The sequence below is a fragment of the Nicotiana attenuata genome, unplaced genomic scaffold, assembly GCF_001879085.1.
Source record: "Nicotiana attenuata strain UT unplaced genomic scaffold, NIATTr2, whole genome shotgun sequence".
Classification (NCBI taxonomy): domain Eukaryota; kingdom Viridiplantae; phylum Streptophyta; class Magnoliopsida; order Solanales; family Solanaceae; genus Nicotiana; species Nicotiana attenuata.
The window spans coordinates 674,140-701,323 of record NW_017670408.1 but is presented as its reverse complement, the minus strand read 5'-3'; positions in this window follow the sequence as shown (position 1 = coordinate 701,323).

Genomic DNA, 27,184 nt, shown 5'->3' with positions numbered 1-27,184 from the left:
TTGTTCTGTCCGCGGCCGCGGAGCTGGGCGCGGAGCAGGTACTTGCTCTTCTTTCTCCTTTTCGACCGGGCTATCCTTCGATTGGCCTTCCACGCTCCATATTGACTCCAAAACACCTTTTTAGCTTCCTCCTAGCTCGGAGTGGCTCCTGCAAAACGTAAAATTCTTAATTAGAGCATTTTGTTATCTTTTACATTCAACCATTGATAAAGTGCGGCCAAATAAAAGTGTAAATAGTATCTAAATAGCATAATTATCGTCTACTATCAAAGGACGTTCTGCAAGAGGCCGCATCATTTTGGAGATCTGGAAGGACTGCTGCATGCTATTATTCTGGGACCCCCCTTCTCCTTCGTCCTCCATCAAAACTAGCCCTAATAGGAGAAAACTAATTTCTTGAAGACTATTGTAGAATGCCTTTGGCTTTTTTATTAACTGATTTACACATGCACGTACTCAAATACTTTTTTGTGTTAATTTCGTAGTTATCCATGATATTAAGAAGAATTCAATGAGAATTGGGAAAGGCAGTGCGACAAAATTCCCCAAGGTCAGCAGTGCATTTTTATCATGTTAATTATTTAATCGAAAGGTCCAAATACCTCCCTGGACTTTACGATAAGGTCTATATATAACCCTCGTTAAAAGTTTGGCCCATATCCAACCTTGCCGTTACACTATTGGCCCGGATACCCCCTTTGTTTTAAACGGAGCCAAATACCCCCCTGAACTTTACGATAAGGTCTATATATAACCCCCCGGATACCCCCTTTGTTTTAAAAGTTTGGCATATAAGGTCTATATCTTAAACTATTTGTCCAATTTAATAATTATTTAAAAACTCTTCTTTTAAATTTTTCTTTANAGATGTTTTTTTTTTCAATGTACCTATGAGCAGACCGTACATTGAAAAGGATCTAATTGTAAGAGGATGTTACATTATATATTTTCTCCTTTTCTTTTTTCTCGTTTTCTTCTTTTTTCCTTTTCTAATTTCATTTAACTTCTTCTTTTTTATATTCCTTTTCTCTTCATAATCTAATTTTATTTACTATTTTTGCTATTTTTATTATTCTTTTTTAATATTATTACTAAAGAAAAATTAAATTGTGTACCAATTAAATGTCGCTAATACAACGAAAAAAATATTAACTAACATATGATACCAGTATAGTATATAGTTATACCAACAGGGTATACAATTGTAAACTTATACCCATATAACATCTAAAAGGATTGTACATTGAAAAAAAAAAAATTATTGTAATTGAAAAATTAGGGTATACAATTTATGTGAACTTATAAGTTTAAGAAAAATTAAAAGAAGATTTTTAAATAATTATTTAATTGGACAAATAGTTTAAGATATAGACCTTATATGCCAAACTTTTAAAACAAAGGGGGTATCCAGGGGGGTTATATATAGACCTTATCGTAAAGTTTAGGGGAGTATTTGGCTCCGTTTAAAACAAAGGGGGTATCCGGGCCAATAGTGTAACGACAAGGTTGAATATGGGCCAAACTTTTAACGAGGGTTATATATAGACCTTATCGTAAAGTCCAGGGGGTATTTGGACCTTTTCCGTTATTTAATTTGGTTTCGCTTCAGCTTACTTACAATCTACATTAGAATAAACAAAATGAGTTACTTTTGCTTTTCAATAAAACTAGGAGTAAGGAAATTTGTTCCAATTTTGGTTAGTTAACTGGGGTAAAAAGGGGAACAATTCGGCTTGCAGTGAGAGCAACGACACTGGTGAAAGTCGAGGTGAGCAAGATGAATGTAGATTAGTTGACGTAATTGGTGAATTCCTGAAATTCTGTGTAATTTTCAAGGTTTTTATAATATAGTGAAGCTTCTTTTTTAGTATTTTATCCGTGTATTTGTGTGATGAATATGTAATTAAAAGATTTGAAATTATAGTTGAATGGACAGCTAAAATATTTCTGCTTTGGTGATGACTGAATTGAGTTATGATTGATTGTTTTAAGCTAATTTTGATATTATTGCTAAAAAGTTATAAACCAGATAGCAAGTGTGAGATACCTCTCTATGACCGCATATCAATGTGTGTAAAATGTTATGAATGATGTGACCGTACTGCATGAGGAAAAATGTGTCTCTATGCATGTATGTCATATATGCATGCCAATGCCATGTATCTCAGAGATGAATCATGTACTCACACTCTCAGAGTACTCAACCTCACGGCATCCCACTTAACCACTCGGTACTGTATATGGCCCATACGGCCCAAGAAAATACATCCCGGAACATATACAACACTGACTATAAGTCGCCCAGTACCGAGGATAAAGGGTAATCCAACCCGGTGGAGAAATCCATCTCCAGGTATCAAGTACTTCGGACAAATCCATGACCAGGGAAATCAATCCCTTAATAATATATAAGCTCAACCACCCGGTACAGTATATGGCTCATGCGGCCCAGGGAAATCCATCCCAGAACATACTCAACAATGACTATACGTCACTCGGTACCGAGGAAAAAGGGAAAATCATCCCTATGAGAAATCCATCTCCATATATCAATACTCGGACAAATCCATGTCCAGGGAAATCCATCTCTCAATAATATCATCCGCGCTCACTGGGGGTGTGTTACAGACTCCGGAGGGTCTCCTACAGCCCAAGCACTATCATAATCATCAATATAACCGCTACGGCGTGCAGCCCGATCCCATAACTTTCACTCATAATCAGGCTCTCGGCCTCACTCAGTCATCACTCTCCAGTCTCACCCACAGGCTCACAATGTCATGAAAACTCACCCGGAACAATGATATGATGTATCAATAAGTAACAACTGAAACTGAGATATGATATGAATGCATGAATGCGACTGGGTACGAAATATCAATGAAATCAATGAGATGATAGCAAGAAACAACCATTATGGGTCCTAACAATATTAGCATAAAGCCTAAACATGATATCTAGCATGATGTACAGCTCATTTACTTTATCACATGGTGAAAACACAGATATCAACAAAAATAGGGCCATTATTCTGTGCCCTGGGAACAACAGAGTCACAATTCACAGGGTGCACGCCCACACGCCCGTCACCTAACATGTGCGTCACCTCAACAGCAATCACATAGCACATTATTCGGGTTTTATACCCTCAGCACTAAGTTTAGAAGAGTTACTTATCTTAAACAGGCCAATTCCGATGCCGAGCAAGCCAAGCAACGCTCCAAGAATGCCATCACGCGCATAGCGACCTCCGAACGGCTCAAAACTAGCAAAAACAACTCAAATACATCAGATGAAGCCTAATGAAACAATTACAAATGATAAAGATCGAATCCAAAGTCAAATCCCAAATCCGACCAAAAATCACACCCGGGCCCACGCCTCGAAACTCGACAAAACATACAAAATCCGATAACCCATTCAATTACGAGTCTGACCATACTAGTTTCACTCAAATCCGACTCCAAATAGATGTTCGAAACTCAAAAATTCATATTATGAAACTTTAGGCCAAAACCACCAATTTCCTCTTTAAAATTCATCAATCAATTGCCCAAAATGAAGATCGATTCATGGAATATAACCAAAATCGAGTAGAGAACACTTATCCCAATTCATATGGTGAAAATTGCTTCAAGAATCGCCAAAATTCGAGCTCCATAGCTCCCAAAATGCAAAAATGGCCGAAACCCTCGAAATAAAGTACCTTATAACCACTGGGCGAATCAATGAATCGCGATCGCAGAAGTACCCTCTCGATCGCGAAGAAGAAAAATGCACAGGCCCTGAAAATACACTACGCGATCGCGTAACCACAATCGCGATCGCGAATAGCTGACTCCTCAAAGCTACGCGATCGCGTCCTTCCCACTGCGACCGCATATAACAACACCCAGCCCCAGCTCCTGCCTCAAATACTCTACGCGAAAGCGACGTTAGCCTCACGTTCGCGAACTACAACAGTCTTCAACTACGCGATCGCTTTCCTGCCTTCGCGATCACATTGAACAAAAATGCCTCAGCCCCAAATAAGCCTACGCGATCGCGATCTGTACTCCGCGATCGCAATTCAGGAAACCAGAAGCCCAGAATTCTGCAGAACCAGCTGTGCATAATGAGGAGAAATAGTCCGAAACCCCTCCAAAACTCACCCGAGCCCCTCGGGACCACATCCAAACATACCAACAAGTCACATTACATCACAAGGACCTACTCAAGGCCTCAAAACACACATAACAACATCGAAACGACGAATCACACCTCAATTCGAAACCACTAAACTTTGAAACTTCAACTTCCACAACTGATGTCGAAACCTATCAAATCACGTCCGATTGACCTCAGATTTTGCACACAAGTCATATTCAACATTACAGACCTGCTCCAACTTTCGGAATCAAAATCTGACCCCGATATCAAAAAGTCCACTCCCGATCAAACTTTCCAAAACTCTTAACTTATGCCATTTCAAGCGATTTCCACTACGGACTTCCAAATCACGATCCGAACACGCTCCTAAGTCCAAAATCACCCAACGCAGCTAACGGAACCATCAGAAATCCAATCCGAGGTCAAATACTAAAAAGTTAAAACTTGGTCAAACCTTTCAAATTTAAAGCTTCTAGTTGAGGATCATTCTTCTAAATCAATTCCGAATAACCTGAAAACCAAATCCGACGATTCACACAAGTCATAATACATCATATGGAGCTACTCATGCCCTCAAACAACCGAGCGAAGTGCAATTGCTCAAAATGATCGGTCTTGTCGTTACATCCTCCCCTACTTAAACATACGTTCGTCCTCGAACGTGCCCAGAGTTGTTCCAAAAGCCATCAAATCGTTGTGTAATCTTGATATGCACAAACCCGGGGGTGATTCCAAGTCACCCTACCCCATATAGGTCTAATAACACAACATAACTGAAATTTCATAATTCAACTTAGCCCATGAGCCTTAGAACCAAAATTTTCATATCCGAAATTCCATAAAATCAGAATCTCGCATCTACACACTGTATAAGTCTGAACAAGCTGAGATCATAACCCAAGATGTAATCACATGATATACCACATAATCAAACACTCATAGCAACAATTTCTAATCACAGTAGTTGCTCAAAATAACCCAATACCCGTAATAAACCTCTTATCAAACAAAGCCTCGTTCTAACACCTTCATATACTGCCAAATGATGAAAGAAACACGCAGAAACTCATAACCATTCGTCAGATCAACAAGTCATGGAGCTCCCTCTTCTCCAACAGGTACCATAGCAGATTTCTAAGTCGACTTTCGATATTATCCTTCCAACCATGCTGTAACCAATTCTGATAGTATTCATTCTAAGTCCAATGACCTCGTCTCATCCAACACGACCACTCTAGTGACATGACACATCAGTACAACCCAGAGTCACAACCTATGCAATTCGTGCACCCAATAGCAACATCCAAAATGTACTCAATCATGAAAGTGACTCAAACGAGAAAACTATCCTGCTAGCTTAACAAGTACCATCACAACACCATGCTAAGAGCCTATCACACATCGTAGAACCAAAACACACGAATCTGACACCAAGGACCATATCTCAACATAACTTCACTGTAATGCGTGACCCCATCCAAACGCTGATCCATTTTATATTCCTTGAGCTGCCTTGCTCAAAATCAATAACCACTCGAAATTCGACATCAAGTACCCAAGGTGCATTACCCTAACCACGAAGAGCAAATAACACAATGCCACCATCTGGAAAGAACATAGCCGATGCGCAATCAATCATGCAATACCCAAATACTCATCCCGCTCAAAACCCGATATAAAGCCCAAATAGAACCGCACCATGTGTGTATATAACCAAAGAATCACAACTCTCTGTAGCATAGAAGAGTAACTCAGAGATCATTTTAGAACACGAATAAGCTCAACAACAACTGAATGGCACATCCCTCAACAATAGTAGTTCGGACAACAAATCCGACCCGATGCAGAATACACACCCATATTGGCCTACCAATGCATCCAAATCAACTCTGGCCATCCACAAATAGATAAATAACCCTCCGAAAGTCTACAATGATTGAATCATAACACATACTATCATCTGGCTAGCTTCGGCCCCAACTTCATAGTCCATAACCATGACATAATCTACTCATGAGAACTCCAGTCTCCAAATCCATAGAGCACACGAATCACCATATCTGATCTTACTCCACCGCCTGAATGTCTAACACTTCTCCAATACACGATCATCCCTTGAGGAATACTTCTATAATTCTTCTGTGCCACAAAGCAAAATTTGAACACCAGCAATCGATCAAACAAGAGAGCACCGCAATACCAATAAAGTATCCATAAATCAAAACACATCGCACCTTCTGAAATGTATACTCTCATCAAGCCATACCAAATAGTAATATCATTCATATAGTCTCCTTCATAACTGAACTATGACCTTGTTAATGCAAAACTCCATCCCACACATCACACCACATATACCGCGCCATCATATGAAAAATACGAGAACTTCATAATCTGCTCCGAGTCACAAGCAACTACTCACTCAATTAGTCAAGAACTTTCTATTTGATCCCATACAGGAGAAGATCACTATACATCACATGCTCCTCATGCCAGTAGAAAATAGGCATCTCTAACCGTGGTAGAAATCATCAAGAACTCTCTGAAATCCATTTGCACTTAACCAAACCGTCAGGACTGAATCCCTCTAACTCGACCAAGCTACGCAGGCCGTCAAAGCCCAAGAGTATTGCCACAAAACACCTGTAGAAACTCACTACACCATAAGAACCAAAGGAGCCAATCACATTCGTTACCATGCTGATCCAACCCGTTACCAAGCTGTCTTAATTCTCCGAGTTCCTTCCGAATTGCTTTCAAATTGATACCTTTCCTTGCTAGAACACTACTAACCTTAACCAAAACTTGCCCCACAAACTTTAGCACATAACCACAGCGCCCTAAGGCTCATAAATTGTTGTATCCCTTCTTAAGCACCCCCAAAAGTACCATAGTCGAGACATTACTCTGAAGATACCTTCCGTGAATTTAAAGTTGTTCCTCTCACCTTCCTGATACTGAAATGTAGAATCCATAAGGATATAGAAACACCACAAGTCTCGACACCATCCACTGAAAATCTCGGTTTCTAGCCATATAAAAATCCTGAAAGTTCCCAATTGCTACATTTAAAACTTGCATCCATTAGAACCATTCTCGAGAGTCTTCCACCTTGCTCAAATCTCATTTATACTGACCAAACGGACCGAACGGCCTGTGCCCCATTAGCACACCAACACCCAAGAAAGTAATCCACAATTCTAAGCAGCCAAGTGAATCCTTACTCCATGCACGCTACCTCCTTTACAATTAACAGATCAATCACCCAATGTTTCACATACACTCCATTGCATAATACAATACCGTATCTAGGAATTTCCTTTACTCGAGTCATCCTCGATCTCAAGCTCTGCAAGCCATAACTTATTCACCAGTATACCTCAAACTGAAACCAATACAACACATAACCGTACAATCAACTGATCAATAGCAAACTCCCCAACTTGGCTCAAAGCCATAGATAAAAACATACAATAACTCACAATGCCCATACTCTATTACTGCCATAATGCCATAGTGAGATTCAACTAAATCCTTCATAAGCTCATGCAACACAAACAATCTAGTATTTCAAATCATCCGCAAATCTCACATTCACCCTTGTAACAGTCAGGCCCACTCTCATAAGCGATCCAAACTCAAATTGCAACACATATATTTCACTGGTAAAAGAGAACTCCCAACAAATAACATAGGGATCACACAAACTTCAAGACACCCCGCAGGAGATAACCCACCTGCTTTGCCTCATGCTGTCCTCTCTCTATACCCTTCCACAGTTATAAACATTACGCAATCACTTAATCTTCCTGAGTCTGAACTCATATCACGACATGAAATCTACTTCACTCCTCAACTAAACAACATGAAAAGATCCATCAACACATCCATAACTCGGGGCTATACATCAAATCAAGATGGAAATCAAGCACCAAATGGTTCTCTTTACATTACAAGCAAACTCTTCTCGTCAAATTCAACCCATATGAACACATCTCGTAGTCACATCATACTCATCACGTAGCCATCCAGCCCTAAACTCCACCAATAGGGACACAATCGGACATATATGTCCAAAAGCACGTGCTCACACAATCGACACCTCCGTGCTCAAGCTATAGTCAAAATCCGGCCTCAAGTTCTACAGACTGGCCCATCATCAGCATACCAAAATCACATCTCGCACCTCTTCCATGGAATCACAAACCGTCGATGCACAACTGATACCGAGCGCTCATGTGCGCATACGAATGCGTGGAAGGAATTTATAGAGTTATGCTTCAAGCTGAATCAATGCCGCACGATAAGGAAAGAAAGATGAGAAGTATATCCTAAATGCCCTGTAGCCTCTCGAAGATAGGTATGGACGTCATCATACCGATCCGCAAGACTCTACTAGACACTTGCTCATGACTTGTAAAACCTATGAACCTAGATCTCTGATACCAATCTGTCACGACCCAAAATCCACTAGTCGATAACACCTAACCTGACCCGCTAGGTAAGCCAACTACTAACTAATTCAATTTCAATATTGCTAATAAGTCAATTAAACAAAATAAATTATCTGGATCTATTACACTTCCCAAGGACTCGTAGTACAAATCATGAGCTTCTAAAAATAGAATTTACAAAGCTGATATGAAGAAAAATACATCCTCTGTTTGAAAAGTACATAAACAGAATTTTGTAATGTAAGGCTACTATTAACAAGAGGCAGCATACAACAGGAATGCAGGTACATCTTCTAATCCAGCAACCATCGAACGCAGCAACATCGGCATCCAGGATCTGCACGCAATCTGCAGGAAGTGCAGTATGAGTACAACCCACCCCATGTACTCAAAAACTAATAAACCTAACCTTAGGTTGAAAGCAGTGACGAGCTGGAACATTGGTCGGGTCCAACACCAATAACCAGTACCAGTTCATAACACTGTAAAGCAAGTACATAAAGAAGCAACTCCGAGATAGAATGCTCAGTCTTTTCATTTTTTTTTTCCAAAAATAGTCCGCCTTTCAAGAATATCAGTGAAAAACTAAAATTCTTTACCAAAAATATCATGAAATATGAGATAGTTTGTATCCTATTACACAATAAATAAGGTGTTCCATTTTTCTTTCCAAATAGCAGGTGTGAGATACCTCTCTATGACCGCATATCAATGTGTGTAAAATGTCATGAATGATGTGACACCGTACTGCATGAAGAAAAATACGTCTCTATGCATGTACGCCATTTATGCATGCAAATGCCATGTATCTCAGAGATGAATCATGTACTCACAATCATAGAGTACTCAACCTTATGGCATCCCACTCAACCACTCGGTATTGTGTATGGCCCATACGGCCCAGGGAAATCCATCCCGAAACATATACAACACTGACTATAAGTCGCCCAATACCGAGGATAAAGGGTAATCCAACCCCGTGGAGAAATCCATCTCCAGGTATCAAGTACTTCGGACAAATCCATGCCCAGGGAAATCCATCCCTCAATAATATATAAATGCTCAACCACCCGGTATAGTATAGGGCCCATGTGGCCCAGGGAAATCCATCCTGGAACATACTCAACAATGACTATATGTCACTCGGTACCGAGGAAAAAGGGAAAATCATCCCTGTGGAAAATTCATCTCCATATATCAATACTTCGGACAAATCCATGTCCAGGGAAATCCATCTCTCAATAATATCATTCGCGCTCACTGGGGTGTGTTACAGACTTTGGAGGGTCTCCTACAGCCCAAGCGCTATCATAATTATCAATATAACCGTTGCAGCGTGCAGGCCGATCCCATAACTGTCACTCATAATCAGGCTCTCGACCTCACTCAGTCATCACTCTCCAGTCTCACCCACGGGCTCACAGTGTCATGAAAACTGACCGGAACAATGATATGATGTATCAATAAGTAACAACTGAGACTGAGATATGATATGAATGCATGAATGCGACTGAGTACGAAATATCAATGAAATCAATGAGATGACAGCAAGAAACAACCACTATGGTTCCCAACAATATTAGCATAAAGCCTAAACATGATGTACAACTCGTTTACTTTATCACATGGTGAAAACACAGAAATAAAAAAAAATAGGGCCACTATTCAGTGCCCTGGGAACAACAGAGTCACAATTCACAGGGTGCATGCCCACATGCCCGTCACCTAGCATGTGCGTCACCTCAACACCAATCACATAGAATATAATTCATGGTTTTATACCCTCAGCACTAAGGCCTCATTTGTTTGCACTTAACGGAGGTCTGAATCTTAATCATTAAGATCTCAGACATTAAGTGCATTTATTTTTAAAGTCTAAATCTTAACTATTCAGATCTTAATCATTAAGTGTGTTTGTTTTTTTATTTCACAACCACTTAATGGGTCTGAATAGGTCTGTATGATTAAGATCTATAACAGAGACTTAATTTCATTAAGATGCTATCACATATTCATTATTAACTGCCGCCACCGCCTACCATTATCAACTATCACTATGCCACCACCACCACCATACTCAAACACCACCACCACCACCACCACCATACTCAACCACCACCACCATGGTCAACCACCACCACCACCACCACGACGCCACCATCATCGTCAATCATAGCTGCCACCATTATCGATCATCACCACCCACCATCCCCACCATTCCGACCACTATCATTCTCACCCATAGTCAACACTTATCCGCCTTAACTGCCACAATTCAACCACCCCATCACTATTAACAACCACAGCCGGCACCGCCCATCATTATAACTTATCACCACCTTCCTCAATCACAAACCACCATCCGTCATTATTAACTATCACCACCCACCACCACCATCCTCAATCATAATTGCCACCACTACCAATCACTACTAGCTACTAGCATGAACCACCATGATCAACCAAAACTACCACCAACCACCGCCTCTAGTCTACATTCACCCGTTAGCCATCAGCACCAACAACTATCATATTTTAAAAAACTATATATTTTATTGATAGAATATTAGATTAGTTAGTATTTCATTTGAATTTTATGTTTATTATTCAAATAAAGATAATTATGCATTTAGATGTTAAAAACCAAACAGTCTTAGTTTTTAGTATTCAGATCTTAATATATTCAGATGTGTATTCGGATTCAGATGTCTTAATCTTAATACACATCTTGATATTCAGACGTGTATTCAGATTCAGACGTCTTAATCTTTAAAAAAACAAATGAGGCCTAAGTTTAGAAGAGTTACTTATCTTAAACAGGCCAATTCCGACGCCGAGCAAGCCAAGCGATGCTCCAAGAATGCCATCACGCGCGTAGCGATCTCCGAACGGCTCAAAACTAGCCAAAACAACTCAAATACATCAGATGAAGCCCAATGAAACAATTACAAATGATAAAGATCGAATCTCATGTCAAATACCAAATCCGGCAAAAAATCACACCCGGGCCCATGCCTCGAAACTCGACAAAACTCACAAAATCTAACAACCCATTCAATTACGAGTCCAACCATACTAGTTTCACTCAAATTCGACTCTAAATCGGTGTTCAAAACTCAAAAATTCATATTATAAAACTTTACGCCAAAACCCCCAATTTCCTCTTTAAAATTCATCAATCAATTGCCAAAAATGAAAATAGATTCATGGAATATAACCAAAACGGAGTAGAGAACACTTACCCAATTCATATGGTGAAAATTGCTTCAAGAATTGCATCAATTCGACCTCCATAGCTCCCAAAATGCAAAAATGGCCGAAACCCTCGAAATAGAGTACTTTATAACCACTGGGCGAATCAATGAATCGTGATCGCGAAAATATCCTCGCAATCGCAAAGAAGGAAAATGCACTGGCCCCGAAAATACACTACGTGATCGCGTAAATCCAATCGCGGTCGCGAATAGCTGACTCCTCAAAGCTATGCGATTGCGTCCTTCCCACTGTGACCGCATATAACAACACCTGGCCCCAGCTCCTGCCTCAAATACTCTACGCGAATGCTGCATTAGCCTAGCGTTCGCAAACTACAAGAGTCCTCAACTACGCGATCGCTTTCCTGACTTCGCGATCGCATTGAACAGAAATGCCTTAACCCCAAATAAGCCTACGCGATCGAGATCTGTACTCCGCGATAGCGATTAAGGAAACCAGAAGCCCAGAATTCTTCAGAACCAGTAGTGCATAATGAAGGAGAAATAGTCCGGAACCCGTCCGAAACTCACCCGAGCCCCTCGGGACAACATCCAAACATACCAACAAGTCACATAACATCAAACGGACCTACTCGAGGCCTCAAAACACGCATAACAACATTGAAACGACGAATCACACCTCAATTCGAAACCATTGAACTTTGAAACTTCAACTTCCACAACCAATGCCGAAACTTATCAAATCACGTCCGATTGACTTCAGATTTTGCACACAAGTCGCATTCAACATTACGAACCTGCTTCAATTTTCAGAATCGAAATCCGATCCCGATATCAAAAAGTTCACTCCCGGTCAAACTTTCCAAAATTCCAGCTTTCGACACTTCAAGCCAAATTCCACTACGGACTTCCAAATCACGATCCGGACGCGCTCCTAAGTCCAAAATCACCCAACGGAGCTAACGGAACTATCAGAAATCCAATCCGAGGTCAAATACTATTAAGTCAAAACTTGGTCAGACCTTTCAAATTTAAAGTTTCTAGCTGAGGATCATTCTTCCAAATCAATTCTGAATAACCTGAAAACCAAAACCGACGATTCACACAAGTCATAATACATCATACGGAGCTACTCATACCCTCAAACAATCGAACAAAGTGCAATTGCTCAAAACGACCGGTCGGATCGTTACAGTAGTAGACTAATCTGTCATCGAGGTGATCTTATTCTTTTCCTTTACCTCTACTTTCATGTGAAGCAAACAATTGTCTCACAGGAACTACTGTTAAGCACAATGATTTTCAAAACGTAAATATTACCATTTGATACAACCATGGTGGGTTGACATAATTCCTTGGCCTATATGGTCCAGAAAGTTAAATTCTGGACCTAAAGGAATAGGACAATTAACTGAAAATTGTATGCAAATTAAATCATCACTTGAATAAACATATGGTGATTCTCTGAAAGAAAAATCAGGGGATTAGAGAAATCCGAGTATCAAAGTAGATGTTGATGTGAAGTTGAAAAGTTTGGTGGCATGAAGTTATCTTCTCAATCATTTCCTTTTTGGGAGAACAGATGTAGGAATTAACTTTTTCGTTGCTTTATTGGCATAATTTTCTTCAAGGTCAAGTTTTAATTTTCTTTCTTATCCTTTATTCTAATTTGTATTAGACATATGTCTTTGTTGTAATATGAGCTATTCCATTGCTGCTTTCCTTAATTTCTCTTCTCTTAGACCTTAGTATACATACCCACTAGCAATTTCTCTTCTTCTGGACCTTAGTATGCATACTCACTAGATAAATCTCTTTGTATTTAAAATAAAAACAAAGGAAAGTGCAGCAGTTGGAGAAAGCAAAACTAGAATGAGGATTCATTGCTTTATGGACAAAGCCATATGCTTCAGAGTTCACTTCAACAGTACCGTCCAAAGTTATCTCAATGAGAAAATAATTCTTGAACTCAGCTTTGAGGAGTTGGATTAATATTGGCAATAATTAATAAGTTTTAAAAAAGCCATATCCTGTCTCTAAATGATTTTTGTGGCTGTTTTTGCATTTTGATAGGCAATTCGTCTTTTTTTCTTTTGACTATATACCTTTATGAATTTGAGCTCTTCAATATGACCTGCTATGAATGATTTTTATGGGCTAACTACAAAGTTTAAAATCTCAGCTTATTCATAAAAGTGGGAGTCAATTATAGGATATTCTGTGAGATTCAAGTGTGCTAACACGATGGAAGAATTTACTAATGTATACAGCTTTGCACTGCTTTGTTAGATGCACTTTACTCATGTAAAATCAGTAATATTACTTCATTTGTGAAATAAATTCTTAAAAGTTATTTTTGAAAACTATATAAAGATTGACACAAACAGGAAATTTAGGAGGATAAACAGGAAGGTATTTTTTTTACTTTTTCCCACTCAAAGGCAGAAAAGCGTGTTAGGAAGGTCATTTAACTATGTGTGGTTCCTAGCATATTTTAGATCTTTTAGCATGGTTGAAATCTTTTTCCATTTTGGGATGTTATGTTTATTTTCATACTGCTGGTACAAGTGGAGTTTTACAACTTCTGGAAGGAGTTGGATTGTTAAATTAGTTTTGTGGAGTGTGTGAAAAAACTTTACGTGGTTGAAGAACTCAATATGAGGTGATCATTGATGAATAATTAATATTTTTGCACACTTTATCTTCTCAATTAATTTTGAATTACCTTACGTATCATTTGCTATTACTATCTGATATGATCCTGGATAGTCCAAGAAAAATAGAGAATATTGAGAATGACGTCAAATTATCTAGTGGACCGTTGATCCGCTTCTAATCCAAGAATGTCCAAGGGATGCACTCTAAGGAACCTGAATGATCTTCAACAAGTGACTAGAAGATGTTTGAAAAATCACTTTGTGGATTCATGTAAAGAAATATCATGCTTGGAGTCTTGAGAATTGAAGAATCAAGACCCCAAGTTAAACCGTGTGACACGATTTCACCAACCGTCGGCTACGGTTCAAGAAGGGCCTGAAGAGCTGAAGAAAATAAGCTTTTGGAATTCGTCACAGCTCAGTTGTGTGTTACGGTTGAGGTTACGGTTTAGGCTACGGTTTGGCCTGGCGAGTTTTTTTGGGGAAATTAATTTTGAAACTTTTCATAGTTTACCTATTGGGTATTTATAACAGCCTAGGGTTATTTCATTATCAACTTAGCATATTTTGACATAAAAAAACTCTTGAGAGAGATTTGGGAACCTCTTGGTTCGAGTTCGACTTTGGATTATCTGTTTTCAAGACTTGAGTTCTTGAGGGTAATCTTCTTCTCCTTTCTTTATATCTAGGATTTCTAATATGTCGTTCTTGGGAGGTGATAAGATATTATTTCGATTGTTGCTTGAGACGTTCACTTAGGGTTCTAGATTTTTTTCTATACTTTATTGTTCAGGCTACTTTGATTATCTTAATCAAACATATCATTAGTTTTTCTTTAATCATTATTATTTTTATATTCTATTATTTTATTTATCTCGGATCGTATCAGAGCGAAGGCTCGAGTATTGTTCTAACAAATTCACGTTACCCAATTTTGAAATCAAGATTCGAATTAGTAAAAAAAAAAAAGATACAGTTCTTGTTTTCGACTAAACCCTAGTCGGGTTGATTACAAAAAAAGAATTGTTCTTGAGTTTAAAAAAAAATATATAAAGGAAATTATTGGCATGTTCTTGTCGATTGTTGGGGAAAGACTAATTTTGGGTAAGAAAGATTAATTGGGGATTATTGTTAAGAACACGTTAGTGCTAGTTCGTATAAAATCGTTCTTAATTTTTGAAACTGACTATTTCTTTCGTGCTAATTCGTTCGTGCTTTTCTCATTATTTTCGTAGAAATTTCTTGCTCCTGTCCTTAGTTTTTAAAAGTCCGTTCTTGATTATGTAAACTCTACTCTTAAATTACTTTCAAGAAAACTCATTCTTGGATAGGTGATTTGTGAGTTGAGCTTGAATGTTGAGGATTTTCAAGGAGTGAGGCAGAGATTATATATGAGTGAAAAGTGAAAACTCCTAAATGTGAGATAAAACACAAGAGGTTGAGTGAGATTGCTTGAATCAATTATTTTTTCAATAAGCATGTCTTCTGCAGATTCAAGCGATTGGGATGAAAGAATGGTTGAATATAGTGATGACGAATGTTGGAATTCCTACGATGAAGATGCTGAAGGAAGCAATTCATGTAATTCTTTTGGGAAGTACGATGGGTGTATTCCTTGCCATGATTCAAGTGAAGACTCAAGTGATGGCGAAACATGGTATGCTCTTTATCATGATTCACATGGTTATGATTCGTACGAGTATGTTACTAACAAGTATGATAACCATCATGCAAGTCATGAAAGATATGGATTTGAATCAAGGAACATGAAAGAAAAACAGGAATTTTTTTTAAAAAGGCAGTGAGGTAAGTTTGATCCTTGGACACTATAAGATATCGGTACCATTCTTTGAAGGAATTCATGGTCCGAATGCCTACCTTAGTAGGGAGAAAAGGGTGGACGATGTCTTTGCATCTTATCCATGTTCGGAAAGTAAAAGATTGGAGCTAGTTACTGGAGCACTTCATGGCAATTCTTCTTTGTGGTGGTACAGTCGTGAAACTACCTCTAAAGGCACTTCCTGTCCATCCATTGAGACTTGAGATACAATAAAGTATCTTTTGAGAAGCAAGTTTGCACCTTTGAGTTTTAAAGATATGAGGCACAAGAAGAATAAGACTTCCAGGATGGGAAAATCTGTTTCTTTTAATTACCCAAGAACATCAAAGCATGTAAACCCTCCAAAAGGAGAGCTTCTAACGAAAAAGTTTTCTTCATGTTTAACTCCATCTGCAACAAACAAAAGTTAGCAAGCGAGACAGAAGAAAGAGAGTGACAATTCACAATTTAATAGAGGCAAAAGGAGAGATTGAGAGGAATAACATGAGAGAGATGTCAAAAGAGAAAAAATCGAGTGAAAGTGGAAAAGAGAGTGCTGCAAAAAAAAGTTTGAGTGAAAATACTTCTTGTCTTCATTCTGACTTGTTAACACCCTCTTTGTCTAGTATGTATTTCTCTAATATGCAGACCTTAAAGGATATGTCACGATCCAGTTTCTATTATAGGTCGTGATGGCGCCCAACACCCTTGTTAGGCAAGTCAACCCTAGTCCACTAGTGAGTTCTCATTTATTTTACCAAAACAATTCCAACATTTTTCTTAGTCTTAAACTTTCAGACAGTCGAAAATTAAGGAGTTCAAAATAATAGAAATACATCCCAAAATAATAGTCTACAAAGTGCGTGCCACGAACTAGTGTCACAAGTACTAGGGCAACTAGTAGAATGTACATAAATACCACTATCCTACTGCCTGAAATAGAATAGACAGTAAATAACAATAAACAAAAGAAGAGACTCCGGCATGCTGCTGAACGGCTCAGAAGGGCAGCTCACCGTGAGATTTCGATCAAGAATCAAGAACGCGCGCCGGACGGGTAGCTAGATGCACCTGCATCGGATCCTGTACAGTTAAGTACAGAAGCGTAGTATGAGTACATAAACAATATGTACCCAGAAAGTATCCAGTCTAACCTCGAAGAAGTAGTGACAAGGGGTGGACTTGACACTTACTAAGGTCAACAAGAATAATATTTAAGTGCTATGCTAAGCATGGATAGCATGGATATAATGACAATCCCAGAACAAAAAGAAATAAGATATTACTTCTTAACAATATACCAATTTTAGTCATGTCATGTAATAAGTTACATTTCAAGCATTTAAGCAGAGTATAACATGGAAAAATTCCACATAAATACATGCGCACATTGTGCCGAGGTCGTACGGCCCGGTCCGACATAATAATAAATTGTGCACTGCCAGAGGGTCAAATGACGCAAACCATAAATGCATCTATTTTCTGCCGAGGTGATCAGCCAAATCCACAAATAGAAATTTATTATCAAGTAAGCACACATTGCTCATTTATAGTGAAATAAATTCATACAAGTTCTCAAGTAAGTGCGTACATCCGTTTATATTTATTTACAATTTCTGGCATGTCCTAAGTGATCTTAGTAGCAAGCAAGAACGTAAGCATTTGCAAGTATGCTATGATACGGGTCCTAAACTACCCGAACAATTAGCATAATAGTAGCTACGTACGGACTCTCGTCACCACGTACGTACGTAGCCCCCACAGATAGTCACATACATTTATTTAATTCGCCTAGGGGGTTATTTCCTTCTTACGAGGTTAGAAAGGAGACTCACCTTGCTCCAAATCTCACTTCCAAATTCAAGAATGCGCTCAAACACTCAATACGGAGCCAAACGATCCAAAACTATTCAAACGGGGTAAGAACTAGTCAATACATGCTCAAGAGTTCATTTAACTATTAAAGTAATGTTCCAACCCTAAATGCAAGGTTCCTAAAATTCAACCCTGGACCGACGTGCCCGGATTTCGGAAATCTTTGAATAAAGTTGTTACCCATAACCTAAGGATCAAGAATATGTGATTTTTACTTCATTTTCTAACCAATTTCGTGGTCAAATCTTGTTTTATCAAAACCCTAGGTTTTACTCTAAACCCATAATTTTCACTAATTTATATGGTATAATCTACCCCTAAACTATGTATTAAACTCACATTAAGTATGAATAACTTACCTCAAGATGCTAAGCCGAAATCCCCTCTCTGGAAGCTCCCAAATCGCCCAAGGAATGAATGAAATGTGTCAAAATGACACATTCCCATATTAAATGAAGGCACTGCCTTCTACAATTTCTGCACCTACGGTTAGGGGACCGCGTCTGCAGTCTCGCTTCTACGAGGGAAGGTCCGCATCTGCAGAATTTGGCCGGGCTAGCTGGGGCCGCATCTGCGGTCAGGAGGCCGCATCTGCGATTTCTGGACTCCTCCCCTTGGGCCGCATCTGCAATTGGTGGGCCGCTTCTACGGTCTCGCACCTGCGGCTGGTCAACCGCAGGTGCGGTTATGACAGAACTGGAGCTTCAGCTCCTTTTAAATTTTCTAACTTAACTCGAGCCTCGTCCGATTGACGCTCGAGGCCCCCTCCACCCCCCCCCCTCCCGAACTGTCACGACCCGGATTTCCCACCCTCAGGAGTCGTGATGGCGCCTACTCGTAGAAGCTAGGCAAGCCAAATTTTAATTACTTTCCGTTTACAACATAATCCCTTTTTAAAAATTCATGGCAACAATATAAAACAGTGAAATTAAATAGTAGCGGAAGTCTTAATTATAGAAACTGAATCAACATGCGGAGTAGTCAAAATAATCCTCTGCCCAAGACTGGTGTCACAATACTCACGAACTGCTAAGAAATACTAAACACAACGTCTGAAAGAAAACATAAGTTGTTTGTCTCGAATACAATGAGGCAACAGGCTATAAAGAGAGAATAAGGGAGACGCCGGGCTTGCGGACGCCTGCAAGGCTACCTCGGGTCTCACCGGACTGAAGGCCTGCTCCCGCACCAATGCTGCTGCTGCTACTCGAAACCTGGACCTGTGCAAATAGCACAGAGTGTAGCATCAGCACAACCGACCCCATGTGCTGGTAAGTGTCTAGCCTAACCCCGGCGAAGTAGTGACGAGGCTAGACTAGACTACCACATAAACCTGTACAATTATATATATATATACAGCAAAATCGAAAATACAAAACAAGTAAACAATATGGGGGGGCATGCTGTGGGAGATAACAGTATTAATGGTAAATTCAGAAAACAATCTAAGGGCAAGCTTGGAATTTACAGTGGACAAGAAACCAATACACAAAATATACACACTCGTATCAATGATTGTTGCGGCGCGGCAACCCGATCCAATATTTAATACACTGTTTGCGCGTGCAACCCGATCCAAAATATCATTGTTGCGGCGTGCAACCCGATCCCAATATTTAACAACATTGTTGCGGCGTGCAACCCGATCCATATCATTTAACATTGTTGCGGCGCGCAACCCGATCCATATATATCATTCAATGCACAGCATCACACTTCGTGCTTTAACACTCTTCCTCACCCAATCAACAATCACAAACAAGGGCAAGGGAAAATAATACAACAAGAATAGAAGTCCCGGCAAGGGCACACATCAACAATTTAAAGACCCGGCAAGGGTACAACATCAGTAACCAACAACATCCCGGCAAGGGAATAAATCATTAACTCTTTTCTTTCTTTCACTTTCATCTCATAGTTCACATTATCATTTGAGCCAGTGCTCCAAAGAGTTACTTATCTCATAAACCCTCACAATTTTTATTTCGACCCGAGCCAATGCTCCACGAAGTTTCAAGATCACAATTTCTTTCACAAGGTCTTTACAACATATAGAAGTCATCAATTAAGCATGGAAGGCATATCAACAACCAAACTATTCGCAAAGTAAGGACTCACGGTCATGCTAGACACCAATGTATAGATACTCGTCACCATGCCTATACATCGTACTCGACAATTAGCAAGCATCAAACAAGACTCAACCCCTATTCCCTCAAGCTAGGGTTAAACCAAACACTTACCTCGATGCCTTGAATTCCACTCAGACCTCAATTATCGCTTTACCCCGTGATTTCCACCTCCAATCCGCTCGAATCTAGTCACAAATTACTCAATTACTTTAATAAACGCTAAATGAATCAATTTGAATGCATAAAAATGATTTTCCCAAGTTTTTCCCAAAAATTCCAAAATCGCCCCCGGGCCCACGTGGTCAAAACCCGAGGTTCGAACCAAAACCCGGTTACCCATTCCCCCACGAACTCAAATACGCAATTTGTTTTAAAATCAGACCTCAAATTGAGGTCCAAATCCCCAATTTATTGAAAACCTAGGTTCTACCCAAAACCCCCAATTTCACCCATGAAAATCATTGATTTTAAGTTGAAAACATGTTAAATGATGTTAAAGATTGAAAGAAATGAGTAAAAACCAACTTACAAATGATTTGGAAGAAGTCTTGTTCTTGGAAAATCGCCCAAAGAGTTGTATTTCGAAAGTGGGGTGAAAAATGACTTAAAATTCGACTAAGTATGAAATATGCTGGGCTGCAGTTATCGCAATTGCGAACAGGGGTTCGCAATTGCGAACCCCGACCAAATTATGGGAATTGCGAACTCTAGTTCGCATTTGCGAACTCAGGCCTATCAGGGGACCTTCGCATTTGCGAAAAAGGTCTCGCATTTGCGAACCCTGGACCTTCGCATTTGCGGAGAATGATTTCGCATTTGCGATCATTGTCAGGCCTGGGCTGGTTTCGCATTTGCGAACCAGCCTTCGCATTTGCGTGAGCTGGACCTTCGCATTTGCGAATACTGGCTTCGCAAATACGAAACCTGCAGATCAGAGATACTAGATTTTTCAAAAATGCAAAAAAATGCAATCCGACACCTATCCAAAATTCACCCGAGCCCTCGGGGCTCCAAACCAAATATGCACACCACCTCAATAACATCCTACGGACTTACTCGTGCGATCAAATCGCCAAAATAACATCAAAAACAACGAATCAAACCTCAAAATCATAAATTTTTCCTCAAACCTCACAAACTTTCAAATTTAGAGTTTTAAGTCCGAAACACGCCAAACGACGTCCGATTTCAACCAAACTTTACAGAAAGCGCTTAAACCATATATAAGACTTGTACCGGGCGCCGGAACCAAACTACGGGCCCGATACCACAGTCTTTTAATCAAATTTCATTTTCATTTTCCTTAATCCTTTCCAAAAAACAATTTCACACAAAAATTCATTTCTCGGGCTTGGGACCTCGGAATTTGATTTCGGGCATACGCCCAAGTCCCATATTTTATTACGGACCCTCAGGGACCGTCAAATCACGGGTCCGGGTCCGTTTACCCAAAGTGTTGACCGAAGTCAAATTTATATCAAAATTTAGCATTTTTCTCACAGAATTCATATTTAAGCTTTCCGGCTACGCGCCCGGACTGCACACGCAAATCGAGGCAACCCTCAATGAGGTTTTCAAGGCCTCGGAAGCACGGAATGAGTAAGAAACAGGTGATGACCCTTTGGGTCGTCACACGAACATATTGACAAGTTTGAAATCATAAACGGACTCGCTCGAACCCTCAGAATGCCCGAAACAAAGCTAAATCTAAGAATCACCCCCTAAAACCAATTGAATCAAACTTATGAACTTCAACGTCTTCAATTCACATCCAATGTAACGGAACACACTTATACTACTCGGATTGACACCAAATTTTGCGTGCAAGTCTTAAATGAAAATTTGGAACTATTCCTAGTCTCGAAATTCCGTTCGGACCTCAATAAGTCGATATCACAAAAATCCACTCCAAACCAAATTTAAAGAACTTCAAAATCCTTGAGGAACCAACTTTCACTATTAGGCGCCAAAACGCTTCTAGGTCATCCAAAACCCGATTCGGACATACGCCCAAGTCCGAAATCATTATACGAACCTGTTGGAACCTTCAAATCCTGATTCTGAGGTTGTTTACTAAAACGTCGACCAAAGTCAAACTTGGCATTTTAAGCCAACCTTAAGAAACCAAGTGTTCCGATTTCAACCCAAACTCTTCCAAATCCCGAACCAACCATCCCCGCAAATTACAAATCAGCAAAAGCAAGTACGGGAAGTCTTATTTAGGGGAATGGGGTTCTAGAAAGCAAAACGGCTTGTCGGGTCGTTACATTCTCCACCTCTTAAACAAACGTTCGTCTTCGAACGGGTTTAGATTCATACCGGAAGTGCTAAATAAGCGTGGATATCTGCTCCGCATGTCCTCCTCGGACTCCCAGGTCGCCTCCTCGACTCGTTGGCCCCTCCCTAGACCTTTATTACAGAAATCCTCTTGGATCTCAACTGGAGATCCTGTCTATCAACAATGGCAACTGGCTCCTCCTCATAACCCACGCTCTCGTCTAGCTGAATAGTACTGAAGTCTAACACATGAGACAAGTCGGTGTGATACCTCCGAAGCATAGATACGTGAAAAACTAGATGAACTCCCGATAAGCTGGGGGGTAAAGCAAGCTCATAGGCAACCTCCCCAACTCGCCTCAACACCTCAAATGGGCCTATAAACCTGGGGCTCAACTTGCCCTTCTTTCTGAATCTCATAATACCCTTCATCGGCGAGACTTTCAAGAGAACCTTCTCGCCGACCATGAATGATACATCACGCGCCTTCTGATCTGCGTAACTCTTCTGTCTGGACTGAGGTGTGCGAAGTCTTTCCTGAATCAGCTTTACCTTTTCCAAGGAATCTTTTACCAAATCTGTACCATACATGTGACGACCCAAAGGGTCATCACTGGATTTCTCTCTTTTCCATGCTTCCGAGGCCTTGAAAACCTCGCTTTTAGTTGCCTCGATTTGCGTGCGCAGTCCGAGCGCGAAGCCGGAAAGCTTTTATGTTGAAATATGTGAACTTTGTGAAAAATTTGAAGAATTTTGATATTAATATTGCTAAAGCTGACTTTGGTCAACATTTTTTTGGTAAACGGACCCGGACCCATGATTAGGCAGTCCCGGAGGGTCCGTAGAAAAATATGGGACTCGGGCATATGCCCGGAGTCGAATTTCGAGGTCGAGAGCCCGAGAAATGAATTTTTCTGTGAAATTATTTTTCTGAAATTATTAAGGAAAATAAAAATGAAAATTGATCAAAAGACTATGGTATCGGGCTCGTATTTTGGTTCCAACGCCCGGTACAAGTCTTAAATATGTGTTAAGCGCTTTCTGTAAAGTTTGGTCGAAATCGGATGTCATTTGACGTGTTTCGGACCTAAATATCTAAAATTTGAAGTTATGAAGTTTGAAATGAAAATGATGATCTTGAGGCTTGATTCAATGATTTTTGATGTTATTTTGGCGATTTGATCGAGTGAGTAAGTTCGTAGGATGTTATTGAGTTAGTTTGTGTGATTGGTTAGGAGCCCCGAGGTCTCGGGAGTGAATTGGAGGTGGTTCGGGGTGTTTTTTACACTTAGGAAAGGATCAGATTCTGCTGCATTTTTACACAGGCATTTTGTTCTTCGCGAACGCGGCTTCAGGCTCGCGTTCGCAGTGCCTTGGTATTCCCCTCTTACGCGTTCGCGTCCTGCTTCACGCGATCGCGTAATTCTAATTCCCCCTCACTCCCGTTCGCATCATCACTATCGCGAACGCGTAGCTTTACCATCTTCCTCAACGCGTTCGCGTGGCCCCTCACGCGTTCGCGTATAACAGTCCCTGGACCCCCCAACATTTTCTTCTACGCGTTCGCATTCTATTTCACGCGTTCGCGATGAAGTGTCCAGTTTACCCTTCGCTAACGCGGCCCCTTTCCCGCGAACGCGAAGGGCAATTTTGCCCAGCGAATTTTTAAGTTCAAAACAGAATCAGTAGCTCGGGATTTAGCCATTTCTTCACACGAGCTCCTCTCTCTAACACTCCATAGGCAATTTTGAAGAGCTTCTTTCTCCATAGCCTCTTAGGTAAGTGTTCTTAACTTCTTTCCCTCTTAATTCCTCCCACTAATCACTAATTTCCTAGCCCTAAATCATGAATTCAAAGTAGAAAATGGGGGTTTTGGGTAGAGTTAGGGCTTTGGGGATTTTGGGTGATTCAACCTCAATTTGGGGTCGAATCTTGAAATAAATTATATATTTGAACTCGTGGGGTTATGGGTGATTGGGTTTTGGTCCGAGCCTCGTGTTTGGACCATGTGGGACCGGTGTCGAATTTTGGTGTTTTTGGAAGAATGATAGGAATTTCATTTCTAGGCTATGGGATTATGTTTTGAGCCCTTATTGATATTATTGAACTAATTATGCCTAGATATCATTGTTTCGGAGTTGAATTGTAGAGGAAAGGCGGTATTAGAGAGTTGATTGCTATTCTTGGACCGAGGTAAGTGTTTGTTCTAACTTTGGCTTCAGGGAATAGGATTAGGATGTTATTTGCTACTTGCTAAATGTGGAGTACGGTGCATAGGCATGGTGATGGTTATCTATGCACCGGAGTCTAGCATGACCGTGAGTCTTAATTGCTTTTAATTCGAATGATGTGACACAATTTCCTTGTTTAATTGATAAATTTCATATAATGTGAACGGTTGAGGAAGAATTGTGATTGGTATATTTTGGAGCGTTGGCTCGAACAAGAATTTGATAGTTGAGAAAGAAGTGATTTAAAAGAGGATGTGTTGTGATTATTCCCNATTATATATATATATATATACTAGACAAATACAAAATAACAAAACGAAGTAAACAAGTAGTGGGAGGGGGGGGGGGGGAAGCATGCTGTGGGGAGATAACAGTATTAATGGTAAATTCAGAATAACAATCTAAGGGCAGCTTGGAATTTACAGTGGACAAGAAACCAATACCCAAAATATACACACTAGTATCAATGATTGTTGCGGCGCGCAACCCGATCCCAATATTTAACAACACCGTTGCGGCGTGCAACCCGATCCATAAATATCCTTGTTGCGGCGTGCAACCCGATCCCAATATTTAACAACAATGTTGCGGCGTGCAACCCGATCCATATCATTTAACATTGTTGCGGTGCGCAACCCGATACATATATATATCATTCAATGCACGGCATCACCCTTCGTGCTTTAACACTCTTCCTCACCCAATCAACAATCACAAACAATGGCAAGGGAAAATAATACAACAAGAATAGAAGTCCCGGCAAGGGCACATCAACAATTTAAAGACCCGGCAAGGGTACAACATCAATAACCAACAACATCCCGGCAAGGGAATAAATCATCAACTCTTTTCTTTCTTTCACTTTCATCTCATAGTTCACATTATCACTTGAGCCAGTGCTCCAAAGAGTTACTTATCTCATAAACCCTCACAATTTGTATTTCGACCCGAGCCAATGCTCCACGAAGTTTCAAGACCACAATTTCTTTCACAAGGTCTTTACAACATATAGAAGTCATCAATTAAGCATGGAAGGCATATCAACAACCAAACTATTCGCAAAGTAAGGACTCACGGTCATGCTAAACACCAATGTATAGATACTCGTCACCATGCCTATACATCGTACTCGACAATTAGCAAGCATCAAATAAGACTCAACCCCTATTCCCTCAAGCTAGGGTTAAACCAAACACTTACCTCGATGCCTTGAATTCCACTCAAACCTCAACTATCGCTTTACCCCGTGATTCCACCTCCAATCCGCTCGAATCTAGTCACAAATTACTCAATTACTTTAATAAACGCTAAATGAATCAATTTGAATGCATAAAAATGATTTTCCCAAGTTTTTCCCAAAAATTCCAAAATCGCCCCCGGGCCCACGTGGTCAAAACCCGAGGTTCGAACCAAAACCCAGTTACCCATTCCCCCACGAACTCAAATACGCAATTTGTTTTAAAATCGGACCTCAAATTGAGGTCCAAATCCCCAATTTATAGAAAACCTAGGTTCTACCCAAAACCCCAATTTCACCCATGAAAACCATTGATTTTAAGTTGAAAACATGTTAAATGATGTTATGCTGGGCTGCAGTTATCGCAATTGCGAACAGGGGTTCGCAATTGCGAACCCTGACCAAATTATGGGAATTGCGACTAGTTCGCATTTGCGAACTCAGGCCTATCAGGGGACCTTCGCATTTGCGAAAAAGGTCTCGCATTTGCGAACCCTGGACCTTCGCATTTGCGGAGAATGATTTCGCATTTGCGATCATTGTCAGGCGTGGGCTTGTTTCGCATTTGCGAACCAGCCTTCGCATTTGCGTGAGCTGGACCTTCGCATGCTGGCTTCGCAAATGCGAAACCTGCAGATCAGAGATACCAGATTTTTCAAAAAAATGCAAAAATGCAATCCGACACCTATCCAAAACTCACCCGAGCCCTCGGGTGTGACGACCCGACCCGTTATCTCATGTGTTATTGCTCCGTTTCCCCCATTTCATGCTTCTTCATGTTTCGCTATCAGTATGTGGTGTGTTAGAGTTGATTTGGATTGGTTTTGATAAGAAATGAGACACTTAGTCTCTTTAAGGAAAGCTTAAGTTGGAAAAGTCAACCGAATGTTGACTATTGAGTTAGAGGGCTCGGATGTAATTTCCGGTGATTCGGTTAGCTTCGGGGGATGATTTGTGACTTAGGAGTGCGATCGGATTTGATTTTGGAGGTCCGGTGTAGAATTAGGCTTGAATTGGCGAAGTTAGTATTTTGGCGAATTCCGGTTGATAGGTGAGATTTTGATCCGAGGGTCGGAATGGAATTCCGAGAGTTGCTGTAGCTTCGATATGTGATTTGTGATGTGTGTGCAAAATTTCA